The sequence below is a fragment of the Notamacropus eugenii genome, chromosome 2, assembly GCF_028372415.1.
Source record: "Notamacropus eugenii isolate mMacEug1 chromosome 2, mMacEug1.pri_v2, whole genome shotgun sequence".
Taxonomy (NCBI): Eukaryota; Metazoa; Chordata; class Mammalia; order Diprotodontia; family Macropodidae; genus Notamacropus; species Notamacropus eugenii.
Genome location: NC_092873.1, coordinates 4861901 through 4889110, shown reverse-complemented (window position 1 = coordinate 4889110; position 27210 = coordinate 4861901). Strand labels below are relative to the sequence as shown.

The window sequence follows — 27210 nt, the reverse complement described above, 5'->3', positions numbered from 1 at the left end:
GGAAACAGAGAAGAAAAGCAAAGAGAATGAAATGGAGAGGAAGAAAAAGAAAGAGAAGAGAGAACAGGACAGGTCAGGACGAGAGATGAAAGGAGAAATTAGAAGAAGAAAGGAAAAGAGAGGAGCAACTGGCAGAGTCAGGTTAGCAAGTAAGGAAGGTCTAGAGGGAAACCTCTCTTTGCTCACCAGGAAAGGGGGTACAAAGGAGCAGAATTTTCAACTTTGTGAAAGTTTTGCAGATGGAAGGAACGATACCATCAGAAGGAAAGGCTAAGGGCCAAAATTCTAGAAATTTCACCTACTACTTCAGGTCTTAAATAGGTCCTATGCTCAGCCACATGCTTCCCCTAAACTCCACCTCTTTGGAGGTAATATGAAACCCATTCGTATTGGAAATATAGAGGTGATGCAATGCCTATCCACTTTAGAAACATTACTAGAAGAAAAAAAAATCAGTTTGGAAGGAGGGAATCTTATCCTCGTTAAATGGATGGAGACCTACGTCCCTTGTTGGGATCCACAATGTTGAATCAAGGGAGTCTTGCCTTATATCTCTGGTAAGAAACCATGCCCTCAATCCATGCCCTATTGTGAAATATTCTTGTATGAGGAGGAAGGGCGGTGCTTCTAGCACAGGTTCTGCTACAGCAGTGCCCTTTTTCCCAGAAGGTGTCATCTGTGAACTATGATGATGCAAGGGGCAGTATTCTAAGGACACCTCTTAATAAGAGCATTAGTTGGGAAGGTTTGCTACTATTGCTGCAGTCCAGGTAATTAGCTGGAGTTGGAAATGTATACTTTTGTAAGTGTTATATATGTTCCTTAAATGCCCCAAATAAAGTGTAAACTACTTGAGGCCAGGAACTGTTCCCAGTGCTCAACACCATCCTTTTTACAGAATAAATGCTTAATAAATGGTTGTTGATTGATTGGGTCTACATAATATTCTACTCATAAGTTGCAAAATCTGTCACTGGTGATGGCAATAATCTAGCAATTATAGCCCTTTTTTGCCTAGTAACTCAACCTGCAACTTAATCCATTGACAGAACTGGCAGAAATTACAAAGAAGCAGGATTTTCTTAAAAGAGTTCAAAGAAATATGAGTGCCCCCTTTGTAAATAGTGTAGTACAAAATGGAACAGGGTAGCTTTAGTAGTGAGTGACTGGCTCCAAAGCACTGCTTTTACCTTTTGATATTTTTGTCAAGTAACAGAGGCTTTTGTTGTTGTTTTTTGAGAACTGGCCACCTTGAATTTTAATTTGGAACAAATAATTAGTCACTCTTTGAGTTCATTTATTGTATTTTCAATTTATGGAATAAAACACGCATTTACATAATGTAGTATAATTTTAAATATTATTGCACAGGAAACAGCAAATCTGTTGTGTACAACTTGCTCTTCCTTTTAAACATATACTAAAGTAACCATGTAAATTTCTTTTTCTCTCCCTTTTCCCCTCCCCTCTACCCTAAAGATAGATACCATTAGATACAAATATGTATATATGGGTAAAATCATTCTACACATGCTTTTATTTATCAGGTTTTTTTTCCTCCTGGATGCAGATAGTGTCTTCCTTCATATGTCATTTGTAGCTAATTTGGTTATTTATAAAACTCAAAATGACTTATTTGCTCAAAATTGTTCTTAAAACAATATTACTATTATTCTATATGGTGTTCTCTTGGTTCTGATTTTAATCTTCATTATCTGATGCTAGTGTATCTAAGTTTTTCTAAGATCATTGATCATATCATTATTCCATCACAATCATATACCACAGCTTCTTCCACCATTCTCCAATTGATGGACATCCCCTCAATTTCCAGTTCTTTGCCACTACTAAGAGAGCTGCTATAAATGTTTTAGAACATAAAGGTTCTTTTCCTTTATTTCTAATCATCTTGGGAAGCAAACCTGGTAGTGATATTGCTGAGTTAAATGGTATACAGCTTTATAATTGTTTGAGTATAATACCAGATAGGTTTCTAAAATGGTTGGATCAATTCACAATTTCACCAACAATGAACAGTGTCCCCATTTTTTCACATTCACTCCAACATTTGTTGCTTTTCCCTTTAATCATATTAGCCAAGTTGATGGGTGTAAAATGATATATCTCAATGTAGTTTTAATTTGCACTTCTCTACTCAATAATGATTTATTTTATTATTTTTAAATAATTTTTAAAATATGTATTTTATTTTCTTTTTTTAAAATTTTACAAGTTAACTTCATTGCACCTTTAAAAGGAATAGCCAGTTGTACATAACATATTTGTATTTTCCTTTTAAACAATAAAATCATGGATTCACTTTTCGAAGATGGCGTAGTAGAAAGACGCACATACACATAGCTCCGAACCCACAACCCATAGAACAACTACAAAGAAGTAACTCACGGCGAATTCTGCACCCAGAGGCCACAGAACATTGGAGCGAGGGAGATTTCTGTTCCGGAGAGACCTGCAAACCTCTCGTAAAAGGTCCTTCGTACTGCGGACTGGGCGCCGGGACTGGAGCTGAGTACAGCCCTGCCGTGGCCACGGCACCGAGAGGAACAGATCCGAGCGGGCTTCAGGGACGGGATCTCCAGCGGCCGCACAAGTACCTCCACCCACAGGTGACGGGGGTCTGTGAGAGAGTCCCTTTGGTGGGTCGAGGGGGGAGTGGGGTGCCCCCATGGCTCGGGCCCCCTCGGGAGACAGAAGCTGAGGGGCAGCGGCAGACCAGGGCTCTCCAAGCAGGCAGGAGCCTGGATCCATTGTTGAAGGTCTGTGCATAAACTCCCTGAGGGAACTGAGCCTGAGAGGCAGCCCTGCCCTCACCTGAGCATCTGAATTTAATCTCACACTGAATAGCAGCCCTGCCCCCGCCAAAGCCCTGAGGCTGGAAGCAGCATTTGAATCTCAGACCCCAAACACTGGCTGGGAGGATCAGGAGGTGAGGTGGGTGTGAGGAAAATATTCAGAGGTCAAGTCACTGGCTGGGAAAATGCCCAGAAAAGGGAAAAGAAATAAGACTATAGAAGGTTACTTTCTTGGTGAACAGGCATTTCCTCCCTTCCTTTCTGATGAGGAAGAGCAATGCTTACCATCAGGCAAAGACACAGAAATCAAGGCTTCTGTGTCCCAGCCCACTCAATGGGCACAGGCCATGGAAGAGCTCAAAAAGAATTTTGAAAATCAAGTTAGAGAGGTGGAGGAAAAGCTGGGAAGAGAAATGAGAGACATGAAGTCAAAGCATGAACAGCAAATCAGCTCCCTGCTAAAGGAGACCCAAAAAAATGTTGAAGAAAATAACACCTTGAAAACTAGCCTAACTCAATTGGCAAAAGAGGTTCAAAAAGCCAATGAGGAGAAGAATGCTTTCAAAAGCAGAATTAGCCAAATGGAAAAGGAGATTCAAAAGCTCACTGAAGAAAATAGTTCTTTCAAAATTAGAATGGAACAGATGGAGGCTAATGACTTTATGAGAAACCAAGAAATCACAAAACAAAACCAAAAGAATGAAAAAATGGAAGATAATGTGAAATATCTCATTGGAAAAACAACTGACCTGGAAAATAGAGCCAGGAGAGACAATTTAAAAATTATGGGCCTACCTGAAAGCCATGATCAGAAAAAGAGCCTAGACATCATCTTTCATGAAATTATCAATGAAAACTGTCCTGAGATTCTAGAACCAGAAGGCAAAATAAATATTCAAGGAATCCGCAGAACACCGCCTGAAAGAGATCCAAAAAGAGAAACTCCTAGGAACATTGTGGCCAAATTCCAGAACTCCCAGGTGAAAGAGAAAATATTGCAAGCAGCTAGAAAGAAACAATTCAAGTATTGTGGAAATACAATCAGGATAACACAAGATCTAGCAGCTTCTACATTAAGGGATCGAAGGGCATGGAATAGGATATTCCAGAAGTCAAAGGAACTAGGACTAAAACCAAGAATCACCTACCCAGCAAAACTGAGTATAATACTTCAGGGGAAAAATTGGTCTTTCAATGAAATAGAGGATTTTCAAGCATTCTTGATGAAAAAACCAGAGCTGAAAAGAAAATTTGACTTCCAAACACAAGAATGAAGAGAACCATGAAAAGGTGAACAGCAAAGAGAAGTCACAAGGGACTTACTAAAGTTGAACTGTTTACATTCCTACATGGAAAGACAATATTTGTAACTCTTGAAACATTTCAGTATCTGGGTACTGGGTGGGATTACACACACACACACATGCACACACGCACACACACATAGAGACAGAGTGCACAGAGTGAATTGAAGAGGATGGGATCATATCTTAAAAAAAAAAATGAAATCAAGCAGTGAGAGAGAAAGATATTGGGAGGAGAAGGGGAGAATTGAATGGGGCAAATTATCTCTCATAAAAGAGGCAAGCAAAAGACTCATTAGTGGAGGGATAAAGAGGGGAGGTGAGAGAAAAACATGAAGTCTACTCTCATCACATTCCACTAAAGGAAAGAATAAAATGCCTGCTCATTTTGGTATGAAAACCTATCTTACAATACAGGAAAGTGGAGGATAAGGGGATAAGCAGAGTGGGGGGGGATGATAGAAGGGAGGGCATGGGGAGGAGAGTGCAATTTGAGGTCAACACTCATGGGGAGGGATAGGATCAAAAGAGAATAGAAGTAATGGGGGACAGGATAGGATGGAGGGAAATATAGTTAGTCCTATACAACACAACTATTATGGAAGTCATTTGCAAAACTACACAGATTTGGCCTATATTGAATTGCTTGCCTTCCAAAGGGAAGGGGTGGAGAGGGAGGGAGCTAAAGAAGTTGGAACTCAAAGTGTTAGGATCAGCTGTAATGTTCTTACCACTAGGAAATAAGAAATACAGGTAAAGGGGTATAGAAAGCTATCTGGCCCTACAGGACAAAAGAGAAGACAGAGACAAGGGCAGAGAGGGATGATAGAAGAGAGAGCAGATTGGTCATAGGGGCAATTAGAATGCTTGGCGTTTGGGGGGGGAGGGGAGAAAAGGGGAAAAATTTGAAACCCAAAATTTTGTGAAAATGAATGTTAAAAGCTAAATAAAAAAAAAATAAAAAATAAAACTATACCTTCAGTAAAAATAGCAAAGTACAAAATAAACTCACAAAACTTGAAAAAAAAAAACAATAAAATCATGATCAGTTGAGGAAGAAATTTGAGGACTGCCAAGAAGCATACATACATGCAACGGTTTGCCTGTGGATTCACGTTGTTGTCATGGCTGCTAGAATCCCTATCCTCATGTCCTTGGGTTATTCTTGAATGTTTCTCCCTTATTATTAGTGCTTCTATCCTTTGGCAATTAAATTTCTTTGTATATCAAATGATTAAAACTGTAACCTGAGTCCAAGGCCTGGGATACAACTCTTCCTCCCTTTTTGTGACCAAATCTATGCCTATTAACTGCATCCTAAAAATTTTAAATAGTATTTTATTTTTCCAATTATATAAAGATAATATTTAACATTATTTTTGGGTAAGCTTTTAAAATTTATTTTATACTTAAATACAAAATAAGAAAAGAAAAAAAAACATTGCCATGTACACAGTAGAATATGAGAGGATCCAATATAAGAAGATAAAATTCCATTTCAAGAAAACCTATGTAATAAAAACTACACATTGTTTTTGAAGCTGCCCGTCTTTCTTTGCTTTCTTGTAGGTTTTCTTTTGTTCTCTGCTGTGCACTTTTTATTTAAAATGTTGAGTTTCAGATTCTCTCTCTTTCTCCTTCTCTCCCTACTCCCCCTGCTGAAATAGTAAGCAATCAGATATTGGTTATACATGTGCAGTAATGTAAAGCATTTCCATATTAGTCCTTTTGTACAAGAAGTCTTGAATAAAAAAGAAATAGAAAAATTGTATGCTTTAGTCTGCATTCAAAAAATGTCAGTTCTTTCTCTGGAGTCAGAGAATAGGCTTCCTCTTTAGTCCTTTGGGATTGTCTTGGATCATTGTATTGCTAAGAATAACCAAGTCATTCAAAGTTCTTCATCAAACAATATTGCTGTTACTGTGGACAATGTTTTCCTGGTTCTGTTCATTTCACTAAACACCAGTTCATGTAAGTCTTCCCAGATTTTTCTGAAATCACCCAGCTTGTCATTTCTTATAGCACAATAATATTCTGTTTCAATCATATGCCATAGCTTGTTTAGCCATACTCCAATTGATGGGTATCCTTTTGATTTTCAATTCTTAGGCACCACAGAAAGAGCTGCTGTGGTTTGTTTATTGTACAAATAGATCACTTTCCCTTTTTTCAATGTCTTTGGGACATAGACTTAGCAGTAGTATTGCTGGATTAAATAGTATCCAAAGTGTTCTGTGAAATGGTTGGATCAGTTTACAACTCTGTCAATAGTGCATTAGTGTCTCAATTTTTCTGCATCCCCTCCAACGTCCAACATTTTCCTCTCTCTCTCTTTTTTTTTTTTTTTTTTGCTATATTAGCTAAGCTGATAAGTGTGAAGTGGTACCTTGGAATTGTTTTGATTTGTATTTCTCTAATCAATAGTGCTTTAGAGATTTTTTCACATGACTATAAATAGCTTTGATTTCTTTGTCTGGAAACTTCCTGCCGATATCCTTTGACCATTTGTCAACTGGAGAATGATTTGTATTTTTATAAATTTGACTCAGTTCTATATATTTGAGAAATGAGTTCTTTGTTAGAGATACTTGTTGCAAATTTCCCCCCAGTTTTTTACTTTCCTTATAATTTGGTTGCATTAATTTTGTTTGTGCAAAAAAACTTTTTAATTTAAATAATTAAATCCTATTTTACATCTCATAATGCTTTCTATGGATTTTGGTTCTAAATTCTTCTCTTATCCATAAGTCTGACAGATAAACTGTTCCAAGTTTCCTTAATTTGCTTACGGCATTACCTTTATGTGTAAATCATGTACCAATTTTGATTTTATCTTGCTATACAATATGAGATGTTGGTCTATACCTAGTTTCTGGTTTTCCAGCTTTCCCAGTTTTTGGCAAATAGTTTTTGTTCCAAAAGCTTAGATCTTTGGATTTATCATATAATTGACTGCTGTGGTAATTTACTATTATGTAATTTGTACCTAATCTATTCCTCTGATTACTACTCTATTTCATAGCCAGTAACAGATTGTTTTGATTATTACCACTTTATAATACAATTTGAGATCTGGTAGGGCTAGACCACCTTCTTTCCCATTTTTTTTCCCATCAATCCCCTTGATATCCTTGAGGTTTTGTTTTCCCAAGTACACTTTCAATATTCATTTTTGCTAAATTTTAAGTTCAAAAATTTTCTTCCTCCCTCTCCTCCTTCTTCCCAAAATGGTAAATGACTTGATATAGGTTATATATGTGCAATCATGTAAAACACATTTCCAGACTAGTCATGCTGTGAAAGAAGAAACAAACAAAAAGGAAAAAAAATAAAGAAAGTAAAAATAATATGCTTCAATCTGCATTCAGAATCCATCAGTTTTTTTCTCTGGATATGGATAACATTTTCCATCATAAGTCCACCATAAGTCTAGTATTATTGTGCTTCTGAGAACAGATAAGTCACTCCTAATTGATTATCACACAATATTGCTGTTAGGTTATACAGTGTTTTCCTGGTTCTGTTCATTTCACTTTACCTCAGCTCATACTTTCCACACTTTTCTGAGATCTTCTTGCTCATCATGTCTTATTGCACAGTAGTATTACATCATATTCATATACCCCAGATTGTTTACCCATTCTCCAATAGATGGGCATGCCTTCAATTTCCAATTTTTGGTCGCTGCAAAAAAAGAACTGCTATCAATATTGTTGTGCATATAGGTACTTCCCCTTTTTGATGTTCTCTTTGGGATATAACTCTAGTAATGATATTGCTGGTTCAAAGGATTATTCATGGGTAGGCAAGGCAGTATAATAAAAATGACTTTTACCAAAGGTAATTTATATATCCCAATTAAATTACCAAAAGTATATTACTGAGTTAGAAAAAAATAACAAAATTCATTTGGAAGAACAAAAAGCCAAGAATATCAAGGGAAGTGATGAAAAATGTAAAGGAATTTAGCTTAGTAGTACCAGATCTTAAATTATATTATAAGGAAGTGATTATAAAAACTGTCTGGTACTGGCTAAGAAACAGAAAGATAAATCAGTGAAAGAGAGGAGACATACAATGTATAGAAGCAAAAAAATATATAATAACCTTGTATTTGACAAGTATAACGACTTAAGATTTGGGGATAAGAAATCATCATTTGTCAAAAATGTTGGGAAAACTGGAAATCAGTGTAGCAGAAACTGACCAATATCTTATATCACTTATGAAGATAAGGTCAAAATGGATACATGACCTAGATAGAAAGAGATGTTACAAGAAAATTAGAAGCAAGTGAAACATACTATTTTTCAGACTCATGGATAGGCAAACAATTTATGCATAGACAAGAGAAAAAGTTAGGTGTAAAATGTATATTTTCAATTACATTAAATTTTAAAAAAAAGGTTTTGTAAAAATAAAACCAATGTAACCAAGCTCAGAAGGAAAGCAAAACATTAGGGAGAAATTATATACGGTTTCTCAGAAAAAAAGTCTCATATCTCAAATATATAAAGAACTCTATAAAATCTATAGGAACATGAGTCATATTCCAATTGACAGATGGTCAAAGGATATGAACATGAAATTTTCCAATGAAGATAACAAAACCATTTGTAATCATGTGAAAAAATGCCTAAATTATTATTGATTGGAGAAATCCAAATTCAAACAACCTGGAGATACCATTTTACAACTGTCAAATTGGCTAAAATGATTGAAGGAGGAAAATGACAACTGTTGGAAAGGATGTGGAAAAATTGGGACATCGTTCATTGTTGGTAATTGTTAGTAGTTGTCTAAGCCAGGATTTAATCCAGACCTACTAATTATAAAACCAAATGGAAAAGAAGTTGATGAAGTCATGCTTGCTCACATTTTGGACCTTCCCTCATTGTCTCTTTCCATGAGAGTCAGTTAGGTGGTGCAGTGGATAGAATACTGGGCCTGAGTTAGGAAGATTTATCTTCATGAGTTCAAATCTAGCCTCAAAGAGACTCCCAGTGTCAAAATGGTGGAGTGAGGCAGGAATTCTCCCAAATCCCACCAAATTCCCTTCCAAATAACATTATAATAATGCCTCAGAACAAATTTTGGAGGTGTGAAGCATTTTATCAGTCCAGGATAACTTAGGTGGTCATCAGGAAAAATCTATCTTACTGAAGTGGGAAGGTATCATGGTTGTTGAGCAAGTCAGAAGCAGGCTGCACCCCAAATGGAAAGCAGTGAAGCCCTGAGCCCAGTACAAACCAAAAGTGAAGTCCCATCCCTGGGGGTGGCCAATAGCTTGTGGAGTCCACCAGCAAGCCCCTCTCCCCAGTGCAGGCCACCAATGAGATCCAACTCCTGAAGCAGGTTGGCAGGGAGATTCTACTCCCTAAGGAAGGACTGCAGGGAGTCTCCATCACCAGTACAAGCCAGCAGGGACCCTCCTTCAGTGCAAGTCCATAACTAGGTCCTAAAGGCTGGTGCAAGCCAGCAGTAAGATCCCAAACCCCACAAAATGTAACTTGGGACTGTCATCTCCACTCCAGGAACAGATCCCAACTTTTACATAAAAAACAAAATCACAAAATGGCAGAAAAATGAACAAAAAAAAAAGTGACTATAAAAATATACTATGGACACAAGGAGCATTAATGCATAAATGTAGACAAGGACAATAATGTCAAAATAGCTAAATGCAAAGCCTCAAAGAAAAATGTGAAACTTAGTCTCAGGCCCAAAGAGAATTCTTGGAAGACCTCAACAAAGATTTAAAAAGCCAAATAAGAAAAGTAGAAATCTGGCCTCAGGTGCTTACTAGCTATATGACCCTGAACAAATCACTTAACCCTGTTTGCCTCAGTTTCCTCATTAAGGAAAGAAATAGCAAACCACTCCAGTATCTTTGCCAAGGAAACCTCAAATTGGGTCATGAAGAGTCAGACATGACTGAAAAAAACTGAACAACAACAAAGCACCAGCTCTTTCTGTTAAACCAGATTCTTTCAAGGTTTGTAGAAAGGAGCGATGTGGCACATTCATAAATCATTTTTTCATTCTTTTGGTTTTGTTTTGTGATTTCTTGGTTTCTCATAAAGTCATTAGCCTCCATCTGTTTCATTCTAATTTTGAAAGAACTATTTTCTTCTTTTGAACCTCCTTTTCCATTTGGTTAATTCTCCTTTTTAAAGCATTCTTCTCCTCATTGGCTTTTTGAACCTCTTTTGCCAATTGAGTTAGCCTATTTTTCAAGGTGTTATTTTCTTCAACATTTTTTTGGGTCTCCTTTAGCAAGCTGTTGACTCACTTTTCATGATTTTCTTCCATAGGTTCTCATTTTTCTTCCCAATTTTTCCTCCACCTCTCTTACTTGACTTTCAAAATCCTTTTTGAGCTCTTCCATGGCCTGGGACCATTACATATTTATTTTGCAGGTTTTGGAAGCCTTGACTTCCTCTGAAGGTATTGTTCTTCCTCAACTGAAAGGATGGAAGAAAATTCATGTTCACCAAGAAAGTAGCCTTCTATAGTCTTAATTTTTCCCCTTTTTTGGGCATTTTCCCAGCCAGTTACTTGACTTTTGAGTCCTTTGTCAAGAAGAGGATATACTCTGGGGACCTGTAAGTTCTCTGTTCCTTCAAGATGACACAATCAAAGGAGAGAAGTTTACTACTCTCCTGGCCTGTGCTCTGGTCTGGGAGCAGCCACAAGCACTCTTTTCTGCCCAATATCTGTGAGTAGAATTCCCTCCCCAGAGCCTCCACCAGCTCCACCAGGCCAGTCAGAGCTCCTCCTCACCCCAGGAGTACCACTTAGGGCTGAGATCCAGATCAGCCACGTGATACCCCATGCTGGGCTGTGCTCCACTCTGTGCCTGGTGCAATGGACCTTTCTTGTCAGCCTTCCAGGTTGCCCTGGGCTGGAAATCTCTCTCACTCTGTCGTTTTGTGGCTTCTGATGGTCTAGAATTTGTTTAGAGTCATTTTTTACAGGTATTATGGGCTACAGGGGGAGGAAGTTTCTACAGGTCCATCATTCTACTCCACCATCTTGGCTCTGCCCCAAATATAACTTTTAAAAAGTTTCAATTGGCCCCTCTGCACTTTCCTTCCACTCCATTTCTCTTACTTCTGTCTTTTGAGACTAAGCAGAACAAGTCTCATCTTCTCTGCATATTGGAACTCATTCAAATATTCAGAGATAGTTATCATAGGGATCTGACTAACTGAGAGGAAGGGGAAAAGTGGGAAAAGAGGAAGGGAATGATTGGTCAATGAAAGCCCAATTCATAGACCTTGGGCAAAATGGTCTATTTAATATTGGTTTCTACTTCAAAATGCATAAGGACACATGATGCCTCCCTCCACTCTATGCAGTCCAGATATATAGACAGTTTCCTGTTGGCTTTCTACCAAGTAATGAAAAGCCTTTTAATAGCTAGCTAAGGGAGAACTGAGCAAGAATTTAAAAAGTACAAACATAAAAAACCTCTCTTTTCCCCTGGCTAGAAGTAGCTGGGTAGTGACAGTACATAGAGAACTAAGCCTGGAATGAGGAATGCTTTAGTTCAACTCTGATCTCAAACATTTGCTAGCTATATAACCTTGGACAAGTCTTTAACCTTTGCTTGCTTCAATTCTCTTAACAATTAAATGGCTATAATAATAGTGCTGACATCTCAGTGTTGTTATAATGATCCAATGAAATAAAAATGCTCAGCATGGAGCCTGTCACATAGTAGGTACTTAATAAATGATTGTGCCATCCATCCTTCCCTGATAGCTGCTCAGTGAAGAGAAAGAAGCAGTGTAAGCCTCAAGCCAAGGAGGAGTAACAGACACTGTTTGCTGGGTTGGCATGTGATCACAAATGAATGTATGGTACCTCTTGTTCCTTCTGCCTTTATTATCTTTCTTCCCAGTTTATTCTTAAGTGAATAAGAATATCAAACCAGATTATAACCTTGTAGACTTCAAAAAAAAAAAAAAAAAAAAAAAACAGAGATCCAGCAACTGGAGTCCATAGGAAAGTCTGTCAGTAGCTAGAACAACCAAGTCAGTCTACTAATGAATTTACTAGTTCATTCATCATTATGTCCTGCAAACAAGGAAAGGACTTGTCCATCAGCTAAGCCACACATAGAAGTCAATTTATTGAAGTTCATCTTTTCTAATGGACACTTTACACTTGAGTTCACTCTTCCCAGGGACCAATCAATCAACCGATAAACATTTTAAGTCTCTTTTGTGTAAAGTGCCCCAGAAACATTGCTAATTGTTGGGGATACAAAAAGAGGCAAAAGGCGGTTCCTACCCAGAAGAAGCTTAGGATCTAATGGAGGAGATGACATGCAAACAAATATATGTATAAAGCAAGATATATAGATATATACACATATACATGCATATTGTTGACCTGAAAACTTAGTTAAAGAAAAGACAACAGGCTAAATGCATACATTTTAGGATTTAATTAATTAATTCCCTTTAAAGAAAACAGTAACATAATACACTATGGAGTCAGAAAAATATTCTGACTACCCAGTACAGAAATCTTCTGGTTTATATACATTTTACCATGAGAAAGGCACTCTCTTCATTGAACAAATCATAAATTTAGTAAGACAAGACAATTAACAAAGTAGTGTCAATTGGGATTTATTATTTCAAGATGTGGGAATTTCCTCTCTGTAGCATATGTCTCTGTGACATAAGATAAGGAGAAAATCCCACTACTCTGATGACAGGTATGCTGTTGACACAGGAAAAATTACCTTTAACAAAGTTTCATTTGAAATTACAACCCAGGACATCTGTGATTTTCCTTATCACTAAGATGCCAGGAAAAGGGTCTCCTAAGGAAGTTACTAAGTCAGCCCTATTTGCTTCTGGACACCAAAAGGCATTCTCTGAGTTCACTTAAGATAACAAAAGAGACTATTAGGTCCAGACTCTTCTTAATTCAAACTCTGGCCTTTATTAAAGTCCAAAATTTATATTAAATATTACCAATATATGCATACATATAATAGGAAATAATTAACAGAAAGAAATCACTGGAATTAAGAGGGGTTAGGGAAGGCTTCCTCTAGAAGATGGGATTTTAGCTGAGACTTAAAGCAAGCCAGGGAAACCATTTAGTCTGAGTGGAGGAAGGAGGGCATTCCAGGCATGGGGGACAGCCAGAGAGAATGCCCAGAGCTGATACATAAACTGTCTCATTTGTAAAAACAGTCCGAAAGCCAGTGTCACTGATCAAAGATTATGTGTCAAAGAATAAGGTGTAAGAAGACTGGGAAGGTAGGAGGAAGTGGGTTTAGGTTATGAAAGGCTTCAGATGGCAAACAGAGCATTTTGTATTTGCTCCTAGAGGTGATAGGGAGCCACTGGAGTTTATCAAGTAGGAGTAGGGGACACGATCAGACTTGTGTTTTAGAGAAATCACTTTAGCATCTGAATGGAGGATGGATTGGAGTGGGGAGAGGCTAGAGACAGGTGCATCCATCAGCAGGCTATTGCAATAAGGTGGGTGTAAGGCCTGTAAAGAGAGTGTGCTACCAGTTTTGGAATTTTCTGTATTCCAGATCTTGATGTATCTTCAATGTAAATAATTCTTTGTAAAAGCTACTTGATGTTGCTTGTTTATCAGAGATATTGAGGTGCTACCAATGGGCAAATTGATATTGGGAGCTAGTTGTTTGATATGGAGAAGAATATACCAGATTGGGGTTAATGAGCTAAAATGTTAGAGAAAAAATATTAGAGAAGAATGTTAGAGAAAAATCCCCAAACCCCAAAGATTACCCCTAGAAACCTGAGAAGAGAAATAGCAAGACTCTGGGGACAAAAATTCCCTAGTGTGAGTTGGGCTTGGGATAATGAACCCCAGAGCTTACAAATGCAGCAGTACAATCACAGATCTGGAGGTATAATAGAACTCAGAGGTCTTCCAATCCAAACCCCTCATTTTATAGATGAGGATACTAGATCTGAATAAATTTTCAGCAGTCATAAAGCATGAAGAATGGAAAGTATTTCATTTGGCTATAGTACAGAACACAGTGACTTTGCATTGTAGATACTTAATAAATGCTTGCTGACTGACTGACATTGACTAATATAGGAGAATGGGATGGAACAGCTATAGTCAGGATTCCAGATAGCTTAGCCTTATTTAGTTGTTTCAAGAACAGACATTGTATGGTGCAGTGGAAAGAATATTGGTCCAAAGATCCTGGTTTCAAATCCAGCCTCTTTTGTATAACATTAATACTGTCAACTACTGAAGTGATTTGAAATTCAAGGCGTTTTATCTCTCTGGGCCTCAGTTTCCTAATATGTAAAATGAGAGGATTGAACTAGATGTCCTCTAAGATCTCTTCTGAGCTCTAAATCCTATAATAATTAATCAATCAAACAAAAAGATGTTAAGAGCTGACCAGGTGCCAGACACTCAAAGAAGATTATGAGAATATATTGTTATTATGAAATTATGTTGTTTTTAAGAATGGCTTCGAATGACTAAGTCATTTTTACTGTTACCAATATGCAAATCAAAAATAAAAGACATATGAAGAAAGACATCAGAGAAAGAACTGATAAATAGAAGTATGTATAAAATAATTTTACATATATATGTATATATATATCCATTTGTGTTTAATGGTAGCCATCTCTAGGTTGGGATGTGGGTTGAGGGAAGAAAAAAGAAATTAAAAGAAATTGATATGATAGTTTGGTTGTATATTTGGAGGGAATAGGAATTTGTAAGTGGGAGATCTGCAGTTTTGTGTACAATCATCTTTTTATTGTACTATGTCATGGAAATGCTTATTTTGTTGTGTGAACTGAAAATAAAATAAATTTTTTAAAAAGGATGTAAGTTTTATGAGTCCCAGAATTGTTTAACTTTTTGTCTGTATCTTTAGTAGATTTGTAAATGTCAGATACATGGAGGAATGCTTATTGGATGAGATTTTTATCATTATTATATGAATCTGAACCAGTATTAAAAAAAAAGATTTTAAAACAATAAGCCCTCAAACGAGAAGCTCCTGCACCTGATCAGGCCTTGGACCTTGTCAATCTGGTTCGTTTAGTCTTGACTTTCATATGCTATTTCTCAACAGGCTGATTAGGAAATCATCAGTTGCCCTTGTCCTTCTAACCTTTTCCTCAAAGTGTACTGATGTCTTGCACAACCAGAAAACTAATTAAATAAAGAAAAGTAAAACAAATATTATCTCCAAACACTTATTTCCATACTTTTAGCAATGTAGCTTGGTATCAAACTCCCAAGCTGCAATACAAATGAGGAAACTGGCTAAGTAGAACATCCCCATGGGCAATCAGAGGAGAGAGGGATGGCCTCACCACCATGCTGAGTTTAGATTTTCTGAGGGCCATTGATCCCTTGGGGCCAGCTCCAGCATCCCCAATAAGGCCAGGAAGGACTGACTATGGAAGTATGGAGGGGGTCTGGTGATTTTATTGCTCTTGGTTTCTGCACCTATTTACTCCAACTGCTCTTCAAACACAGAAAGCAAATAGCCTTTCCCTCATTAACTCGAGCATTGACCTTAGATCAGTTAGCAAACACTGAATAACCAAGTATTCCAGTTGAGTAACAGATATAACGGAGTTCTTGGTGGGGAAATCCTATTTGGGGTCCTGAAAAGAACAATTTGTTTGGAATCAGAGTCTTGGCTTAGATTCCTGGCTCTGATATTCAGTAACGGTGTGATCTCAGCAAAACAGCTATCCTCAGTGATCTTTAAGATGATAGGTATAACCTGTATATACTCTTAAATTCAGCGATACCATTGCTAGATCTATCTAATCCAAAGAGATGAAGGAAAAAGGACCCACACAAACAAACAGATTTATAACACCTTCTTTTTGTGGTGACAAAGAATTGGAAAGTGAAAGAATGTCCATCAACTGATGGGGATGGGGATGGACAAATCCGTTATGATGTGTGACAGTGATGAAATATTGAGATAAAAATTATCAGAGGTTCCACTAAGTACTGCTGTCGATGATGGGGTAGTACTGTAGTTTTATTATACCTGGTGTATAAACTTCACCGTATACAAAAATCATTGATCCCAGAGCATTAATTTCAATGACATTATGTGGTATATGTATACATGAGCAGCAAGAGTATAATGAAATTTTATGGAAAAGAGGAGGAAAGAAGGATGCCAGCATCAGGAAGCTCGTTGAACTCACTAGTCAAAACTGGAACTTGAAATTCGTTCCTCAAGCTAGTTTTTCCAGACTTCGGCAGTTTGCTCCTAGCAAACAGTTGACAGGAAACTCAAAATAGAGCCTGGGGTAGAGTTTTCTTAGCAAAATGACAGCAAGAAGGCAGTCAGAAATTTTCTTGTCACACTATTGTATTGTAAGAAATGGTGGTGAAGGAGGATAATTTCATAAAAACCTGAAAGGACATCAGTTCGTAATTGATGCAAAATGAAGGGAACAGAATCAGGAGAACGAATTATATGATAACATCAATATTATGAGGGTAAACAACTTTGAAAGACTTATTAACTTTGATTCACACAATGACCAACCACAACTTCAAAAGACTCATGATGAAACATTCCATCTAGTTGTTCTTATATATTATATTAGATAGAAAACTGACACACTCAGAGTTCAGATTAAAGCATGTTTTCTTCTCTTCCGTTTTTTTTTTCCTGTGGCTGATATGGAAATTTGATTTGTGTAACTATATATATTTGTAATGGATTTGCTTTTCTTGCCTTCTCAATGAGTGGTAGAAGACTATGGGAAGGGAGAGAAGTGGGGATTCAAAATAAAATTAATGTTTTAATGAAAAAGGGAAAAAAATAAAATGATAGCATTAGACTAGCTGAATTTTAAACTATCTCCTGGCTCTAAAGTCTACACAGGAGTGGGGAACCTGTAGGCTTGAGGCCCCATGTGGCCTTCTAGGTCCTTGGGTATGGCCTTTTGACAGAGTCTAAGCTTTACAGAATAAGTCCTTTTATTAAGGGGATTTGTTCTGATTTCAATCAAGGAAGTGCACTAGAGGACCTGAAAGGCCACTTGTGACCTCAAGGCTACAGGTTCCCCACCCCTGGAATATCACAATGGTATGCTGAGACATTAAGTGTTTTGGGTACTAAGAGATTAAGCCCAGAGTCACAAAGCCTCTGGGTTAGAAGAAGCCTAGAACCCAAATCTTTCTGACTCCAAGGCTGATTATCCACCCATGACATCATGATGGTTCTCTTGTAAACTTGTAGACTGAGTAAGATAAAATATATAAGACATAAAAATAAGAAGTATTAGTTGGGTAGGTGACAATGGATAATTAGTCTGGAAACGGAGTTTCAATCTGACCTCAGAGGTATGTGACTCTTGGCAACTCACTTATCATCTGTGGGACTCAGTTTTTTCAAATGTAAAATGGAGATAATAATAACACCTACCTTACAGGGTTGTTGTAAGGATCAAATGAGATGATATTACTGGTAAAGCTCTTAGCACAGAACGGAGTACATTTGTTATTGTTATTGAGTTGATTAGTAGTATCTAATTCATTACCCTATTTGAGGTTTGCTTGCAAAGATCCTGGAGTGGTTTGCCATTTCCTTTTCCAGATCACTTTACAGATAAGGAACTAAAGTAACCAGGGTTAAGTGACTTGCCCAAGGTCACACAGTAAGCGTCTGAGGCTGGATTTAAACTCAGGAAGATGAGTCTTTCTGACTCCAGGCCCTGCACTCTCTCCATTATACCACCTAGCTGCCTGCCTTGCACAGACTAAGCACTTAACAAACGCTTGTTTCCTTTTATAGTTTCATAGATCTGAAAGGACTGCCAAGGTCATCCAGGGGGTCCAACCCCCTTGTTTAATTCTGGTAGCTTCTTAGCAACTATACAAACCTTGGAGCTCACAAACCTCAGGCATCCTTATCCCTACCCAGACTGATGTCTTATCATACAGACATCATATAGGCATCAGACAGGCCTTAGGACCTGGCAAGCACTGAATATTACCTTAGGTTGAATTTGTACTTGTAAGATCACTCTTGCCCTTGGGGACCAAGGCCAAGCCAGGATCAAGCAGGATCATTTTACTGGCTGCTTGACAAAGAGGAGTCTTACAGAAAACGACACCAGTCACACACATTCTGTCAAACAGGAAAGAAAAACAAAAGGAAAAGGCCATCTGGTACCTGGGCCCTCATCTTGTGACATGCAAGGCCAGGGGCAACTATTGGACTGACCTGTCTGAGCTTCAGTTTCCTCATGAAATTAGGAAATTGGCCCAGATGGTCTCTAAGGTCCTGATTAACTATAAATCTGTGAGAGTGTTCTGGGTCACATTCCCTATGAGGCTCAATGTGCTGAAACAGGGGTGATGTGCCCTCTTCACCTTTTTGGATCTTCCTCTGCTTTCAAGGTTCAGCTCAAATGTCACCTCCCCCATGAAATTTTGTCTGATTTTCCCTGCCTTATGAAGCTTTCTTCTTCCCTAGTTATCTGTGTTCTGGTCTTATTCATGTACGTATGTCCTACACACACACACACACACATACTAACACACTCACACACTCGCTTATACACACTCTCAAACATACACACTCACACGCACACACACTCTTATAAACACACTCACATACATACTCACACATTCATACACACTCACACATAGTCACATAGACACACTCTCGCTTATACACCCTCACACACATACACACTCATACACACACTCACGCACATATACACACTCACATACAATCATATAACACACACATTCATACACACACTCACACACACTCATAGAATAAAATGAGTGTTGTATAAAGTCAGGGATAGTTCTTTTTTAAATGTTTTCTTTGTATCTCCATTGCCTAGAACTGTGCTTTGCATGGAGTAAGCTCTCCAGAAAGAAAATGGTGGAGGTTATTTCAGGAATTCAGCACAGTGTCAAAGTGATCAAAGTCAGGGAAGAAGGAGAGAGCAAGGTATGTTAAAAGGTAGAGAGAGAAAAGACCACCTTGGTCAGAGTATCAAGTGCTTGGAAGACAGTCATTTGAGCAAAAGCTGTAAAGGGAGGGCAGAGTCATCTTTTGGAGCACCTAGAAACCAGACTAAGGAGGTTGAATTCTACCTCCTTAGTAGAAATGACCAAAGATTTCTGAGCAGAGAAGCATTATGGCTAGTATTTCAGAGGGAAAATCACTCCGGCATCAAGAATGAATGGGGGTGGATGGGGGAGGAAATGGGGAGTAGCAGCATACTATACTAGGACACTGAGTCCAGCTAGGTTATAATGAGGCACTGTACTAGTCTAATGGTCACAACAAGAAAGAGGAGGGGGGCAGAAGCCAGAAATGTTGTGGGCCTGAGGCCAGTGGAATCCACAGGACTTGGTAGCCAGTTGAGTCTGAGAGGGAGAGAGAGAGGACAAAGTGTAAGCTCACTCTGATGTTTTGAATATGGGGTACATCCAGGTGCATAGACCACTGACAGACATAATTAAGACAGAAAAAGTACCCAGAATTGAGTGAAAATGGCCACCAGGTTCTGCCCAATTCTATGATTCTGTGGGGCCTGTCTTCTCAGATGACCAATCAATGGCCACTGTGAATATGGGTTAATTGCATGTGACATCAGATCATCAATACAAAAGTCAACCTCTTTTTTCATGAAGAAATTATGGGAAGCTCTGGGGAAAACCCAAGGCTTTCATTTCCTTGTCTCTAAATCCTCTGTTGGCACAAAGTCCTCAAAAGGAGTGATACATGGCAACAGTATCACTTGTCCTTGTAACTTTATATCAAACTCAGTGAAGGATTGTTGGTAGTTATCAGCTGGGTGATACAGTGGATAGAGCACAGCACCTGGAATCAGGAAGACCTATGTTCAAATCCAGCCTTAGGTATTTACTAGCTTTGTGACCCTGGACAAGTCACTTAATCTTGTTTGGCTCAGTTTCCTCATCTGCAAAATGAGTTGTAAATAGCTCCTTATTCATCACTCATCTGAGTAAACAGCAAATCATTCCAGTATCTTTACCAAGAAAACCCCAAATGGGATCAGGAACAGTCAGACAAGACTGAAAAGCTACCAAACAACTGTACGCTAGTCATTTAATTTCTCTATCCCTCAAGAAATCAGCCATAGACACTGCATCATAAAGGTCACATCTCTTTTCATCCTATCACAAGATTGCTGTCCCATTACAACAAGAGCTCACCAAAGACACCCACTGAAGAGATGAGAGCAACAACCCTCTCTTGTTTAAGGATCATTAGAAACCACTGTGCAAAGGGAAAAGAAAAATTCAAGAGACAAGATCATGCAGGGAGAACAGTAAAATATACTACACTACATTATGGTGCCCAGAGTTTGACATAGTATTCCTGTGTATCACATCTCTCTTTTTGAACACTGTCACTCTTTTAATACAATCTAAATTCTTATTAGTATTTTTTACAATCATATTAGACTGTTGATTTATATTGTGCCTGTAATCCACTAAATCCCAATAACTTTTTTCAGCTGATATGTTGTCTAGCCTTGTCTTTTCCATTTTGTACTGTAAAGCTGATTTTTTTGAACACAAATCTAAGGCTTTGCATCTATCCCAATTGGATTTGAAGGCAATAAATTCAACCCAGTCCTCTAATCTGTCAAGAACTTATCCTGATTGTCACCAATATTGGTTGCTGCTTCTAATTTGGTGTTATCAGTCAATTTGATAAGCATGCTATCTATTCTTTAATGCAAGCCTTTGAGAAAATGTTAAACAACATAGGACCAAAGTAAGTTCCCTGGAATATTCCACTAGAAACCTCTTTCCCAGTGACATTGAAACTTTAATCACAACTTTTTTTTAAGCAAGAAGTTTATTTAAACAACAAGATGTTCGACTTGAAGGGAAAACTATCTAGGATCAATTTCTTTATAGTAGTTTACCCCTATTGAGAGATAGAGATTGCCCTACATGTAACAACTATGTACAAAAAAAGTTATAAAATCATCCTTGGTTTTACAACGATAAAAGAAAAGCATTGAAATTATCCATTTTTGTTGTTGTGGTTATTAAGCAATGAGAGCAAAATAACTTATTGGAATAAAAAGATGAAAGTTGAATGAGCATGTCACTAATGGAAAAAAGTATTTTTTTTCACAGAACCAGTTTGTTTTTCCCCTCCCCATTTCCATTTGATATTAATCAAAACATGCCATTGGCCATTCAGTTTTTTTAAAAAAAATATGCATTATATCTATGCACAAAACTGTACTGCAGTAGTCAGGATGTGGATAAACCAAATCTTGTTTTTCTAATTGAGAATGTATTTTTTTTCCTTGGGAACATGGTTCTGGAGTACAGCTGTAGATTCTCTTTTTAGTAAATGCCTCCTGTCTGCTGCTGGAATACATCAATTGTATCTCTATCCTCCATTTCCAACTATGCAGGTATGTCTGTTTCATTGATTGGTTGCCCATCAAACCGGAATCTAGTCTGCCTCATTGATGAATCCTGTCGTTCACAATAGGTTTTGATTAGTCTACTGTGGTGTGTGCCTCTTAATCTTAAAATGCACTACTGAACCATCTTGCCCTGCCACCTTCAAATTAATGTGGTCATTGTTTTTGATCTTGACTCCTTCCTTTGACTTTATGTCTGCCATGGTGAGTCGGTGGAGTGGGGGATCTCCTCAGCTGCTCCTTCACAAAAAAGGCACCAGGATGGTCTGCTCCAGGGTAATACAATAGCAGCAGGAGCAGAAGGAAGAGAGGGAGAAGGAGGAAGAAGATAGTGATGATGATGGTGAGGAAGAGGAGGAGAAACTTTAATGACTACTTTTAAGATATGATAATTTAACCACTTTTGCATCCAATTAATTGATGTATAGCAGAGTAGTATGAGAACCTTTGTCAAATGCTTCTCTATAATCTGGGTTGAGTTATAATTATCAACAATCCCCTGATCCACCAGTCTAGTAACCCTGTCCAAAAAAGCAGTGAAGTTAGTGTGGTATGACTTGTTGCTGATGGAGGGATTTGATGGAGGGATTTGATAGTTACGAATCACTACTTCTGTTTCTAAATGTTTGCTAGTTATCCCTTTTATGACACTTTTTTCAGGACATAGTCAATCACTGAAGGTAAGCTCACTGGGCCAAGAGGTTTCACATTCCATAGTCTTCCTCTCTTCAACACTTCTTTTTAAATAAGAGCAAAATTTGCCTTTATGCTTTTCATAGTCTTTCCTGTTCTCCATAATCTTCCAAGTATCAATCACAGTGACTCAGCAATACCATCAGCCAGCTCTTTCATTACAATTCTTTAGGATTTAGTTCATCTGATCCTAGCATCTTGAATTCATCAGAAGTAATTTTAGTTTACTATCTGCCTGGTTTTCTTGGGATTCTATTCCTATATTCTGTGTCCTATGTTCTAATGGCCTTTCCAGATCTTACATTCTGAATTCAAGGTTCTGGGGTCCATTCTAATTGATATCCTATCTTCTAAGATTCCTTAAAGTTGTAACATTCTAGGTCCTAAGTACCTTTCCACTTATGGTATTCTATGTTCCATATTGTATATTCAAGAGCACTTTCTAGATATGACTGTCTATGGTCTATGTTCAATGCTGACAGCTTCTAGCTCTGCAATTCTCTGTTCCATTTTCTAAGTTTCCTCCTAGTTTGAAAGTTGAAGGTATTCCAAGGTACCTATAAATTCGAATGTTCTTGGTTTTAAGTTCTCTTCCACCTCTGATTTCTGTGATTTTCCAATTGAAAGTCTATGTTCTGTGTTCTAAGACCCTCTAAAGCTTTTGGTTCCTTGAACCTCTACCTTTCTATATTCTATATTCCAACAGCTCATATAAATCTGACATTCTGTTTCCCACAATCAAAATTCTCCTCCAACTTTGACATTCTTAGTTTCTTTTTGGTTTTAATATTTGACTCAGTGTTCTGAATGTCTCTTCATGTTCCAATAGTCTAGGGTCTAAGTGCCCTCGCAGTTATGATGCTCTGTGATTTTATAACCTCTGAAACATTTGCTGTTTATTTATGATTTCTTCCTGTCTCCTGGCATCTCTCCCAAACTACTTGGGACTTTATCTTTATTGATCTTCATCTTTATGGGTATTTTGAGACCAGCTAGGCAATAGTGGATGAAGGGCTGGGCTTGAAGTCAAGAAGCTAAAATTCGATCCCACACACTCACTGGCTGTGGGCATCTGGGAACATTATTTAACTTGTCCTGGCCTCAGTTTCTTCATATGTAAAATAAGGATAATGATAGCATCTATCCCAAAGAGTTATTGTAAGGATCAAATGAGCTAGTACATTAAACCTTTTAAAGCTAAGGTTTAAATAAACACAACAATTGTGTTTATTTGAAGCAACAAGAAGCTCCAAATGAGGTTGTGCCAAAGGACAGCACTCTGCCTTCCTCAACAACACTTCAAGGATTTAAGAAGGTTCCTTTTCTTTTCTAGTGCAGCTTAAAATTACATCAAAAATTTTGAGACTAAGTGCATTGCAACTTTAAGGTGATATAATAGCTATATTAGATATTGTTCTTTCTTCCTTCCCTCTTTCCTTCCTTCCTTCTCCCCTTCTCTCTCTCTCTCCCTTGTCTTATTTTTTATTATTATTAATCTGTGAAAGAGGTGCTAAATCATAGGACAGGATGGTATACACCCTTTCACATTTGGCCATTGTAATCATTATTTTTGTATCATTATTTTATTGACTTTGATGTAAAAGCAAAAGACATCAGTATTTTTTTTTTGAGTGTTCAGTGTGACTCTCTTCTGACCTCCTTCCCTCCCTTCTTCACAGAGTTCAGAGACTGGGTGTAGAAAAGCAGTGTGAACAATGAAGCTCTCTGAAATGGTAAAATTATTCACATTCCTTCTGCATATTTTCTTTGGGATGGAAACAATTATAAGAATGAGAATATATGCCCCAACCTAAGGAGACTCATTCATTTGCACTAATTTGACCTAGCTGTTCTGCCAAGCTTGGTAAAGTGTTGATTAGTTTTGCTTTGTTGCTTTAAGCAAAATCTTCTTTTTAAAAAATGTTTCATTACTCTTTTTGGAATGACTCTCTGAGTGGGGAGGAGGAATGGGTATGTTTGAAAGTGATATAAAATCAAGATAGCAATAAAAGTTTCAAATGTGGTGTCAAATGTTACCCACCTCCTCTCAAAAAAGTGATGGACACAAGGTATAAAAAGAGACAAACAATATTGACCATGGCCATGGTATGGGTTTATTTTTGTTTGACTGCTTGTTTCTTACAGCCTTGAGTGGTTGGTTTTTTCTTTCTTTCTCTAGGTTTTCAGTGGGTGAGGGAAGCATCAGAGAGGCAGCAATAATGACATTTTTAGAAAGAGAACCACTGAAACATTCTTTTTAAGTGCAGAGAAGAGAACAAATGAAGTTCAAAAAGAAGCGTAGACAAGATAATTTTAAAAGTAACATGTAGAATTTATGATAGACTTCACAACAAGCTTTTTGAATTGGAGATTCATGGCATCATGTGGCACCCTCTTTTTCTGCTTTGTTCTGACTATGGAAATGTTTTCTTTTTAGTGTTTAAGTTCACTAAAAATTATATATACATGTATATGCAGGTGTGTGTGTGTCTATATATATGTACGTATGTATGTATATATATATATATATATATATATATATATATATATATATATATATATATATATATATATATATTCTGTCTCAAATTTATTAACTGTATGACTCTGGGCAAGCCACTTAACCTCTTCCACCTCAGTTTTTTCATCTGTAAGATGGGATAATGATATGACTAGTGTCAATCTCACAGGACTGTTGTGTGACTTAAATGAGAAAATAGATACAACATACTTTGAAAATCTCCACTTTATAAGTATCAGGTATTATTATTTTCAAGGAACACATCCTATCAAGCATTTTTGTTGCTCACTTGTTTCCATTGTGCCTAATTCTCCTGGGCCATTTCCAGTCATCCTGAAGAATATCATGCAGCTGGACCCAGATGACTCAGGAGAAGAAAGTGAGGTTGGTGACCTTGCACAGACCTCCCTCACACAAATCAAAGTCAACTGAAAGTCATGTCATCATCTTAATGTCATGGTCCTCTTTGAGAATGAAGGAAAAACACAATTCTTTGTGAATCCTATTTGAGTTTTCTTGGCAAAGATAATAGAGTGGTTTCACATTTCCTTCTTCAGGTCATTTTACAGATGAGGAAACTGAGGCTAACAGGGTTAAGTGGCTTGCCCAGGATCACACAGCTACTAAGTGTCTGAGGCCAGATTTGAATTCAAGAATATGAGTCTTCCTGACTCCAGGCTCAGTTCTCTCCTCTGTGCCACCTAGCTGCCCCTAACAAGATTTTATTCTCCTCTTACCATCCTCTACTAGCATTCCACCTGGCCATATTCCCTTACAAACACAGAAGAAACAGTTTGAATTTGAATGGGACTAGCTTTCTTTTCCAGAGATGTAACTAATTATTGGTATTCTCAATTTACAGGATGGCCAATATAATGTAAATAATAATTTTTTAAAAGGCTTTAGAATTCAGATTATGACTTCTAGTATGGGACATACTTCTCTCCATTCCGTGGGGAGATGGCAGACAATGGGTGCAGATTATGGCCTGTGCTACTAGAACCAGTGGTGGTTTTGTCTTTCTGGTGCTTGGGAAGTGATAGCGCAGTTAAAAAATATCAGTAAAACTCCCTTTTAAAAGAATTATGGCAATTTCTTGGCCACATTTTCTTCCCTAAAGGCCCAGTAAGATCTTTCCACCAAGCTCCTTTCTAGCACTCCTGGGTTCTTTCTACTATATCACACTGTCCTCCATGTGGAATATAGGATTTTCAGCTGCAAGGTCAGCAGGATGATTTACAATCACCATTTACACCACAAAAAAAGGTACTATTTCCAGCTCAGGACGAAATCATGATTCCTGTGACCAAGTGTCCAACTGATGCTGCATAAAGCCCAATTTCTTATTTCTCTTTCTCTAGATCCCATGGCAAAATCTTCTACATTCAGGTATTTATCTTACTGGATTTCCACTCTGGGAACTCCAAAAAGTGCACCCTAGAGGCTCAGGGACCCATTGGAAAAGTAGTCCTTCAACCATACAGGCTCATTTCACATATTTTTACATGATATACTTAACTTGTTGAGGGTTGTAGTGAGTACCAGTTATCCTAGGTACATTCCCTTCTCATAAATAGATTTCACAACCTAATACAATTAGATACTTAGTATATCCTTTGTATCTTCTAATATACTTAGAGCAAAGCTGGAAAGGATTCAGGTATTGAATTTTTTGTCTCTGCAGCATCAGGCCCTTTAGTTTTCTGGTGATTCCAATTTTGTTGCACTGAGTCTCATCATTAGAATGAATGAATGAAAGAGAGAATGAATGAATGACAACAATATTTAAGTTCATATTGTACTATGCACCAGACATTGTGCTAAAACCTGGGGATACAAATACAACAAGAGCCCTGATGCTCAAAGATTTTACTTTCTAATAGAGAGGAATAACACATACGATAATGGTGGTCAGGGAAGGGAAAGGTCAGTGTGATGATGAGTGGGAATGAGAGGTTAATTGAATGACAGGCCCATTCCAGAAGTGATGATAGCATTGATCTCATTCCCTGTCTGAAAGCAAGATGACCAGGGAGGATGGGGGTGGGACAATACCCATGCACACCTCAATAAGATGCTGTGGTCCCATGGCAGGGGCAGACTACATGTAGTGACCTCTAACCCATCCGCACAGCTCCAAGATGGGAGTTTATGCTGGAATGGGAGGGTACAATGGCAGTAGTGGTGACCCAAGGCAGCTTGAGTCTTGGCAAGAAGATGGTACTAGGATGTTGGTCAATAGGTAATGATTTTCTTTTTTTTCTTCTTCTTTTTGGCTGCAGCAACTCATCAAGAGGATCTACTGAAGCTTGGAAGGAACATAATTAATTTGCACTGGGAGAAGGAACACTCAGGATCAGGATATCATGAACCTGGAAGTATTTTTTTCTTGCATTAAAATAGAGAATTAAAATGGA

The 27210-nt window shown here is 37.8% G+C and overlaps 1 long non-coding RNA gene across 1 annotated transcript; it reads left to right on the top strand.

Annotated features, from left to right (window-relative positions):
* Positions 1-22: 22 nt before the first annotated feature.
* Positions 23-27210, top strand: LOC140524283 (uncharacterized). The gene is made up of 4 exons (XR_011973636.1): positions 23-557; positions 21482-21567; positions 23952-24005; positions 27076-27210. It is a non-coding gene; the product is annotated as an uncharacterized lncRNA (long non-coding RNA).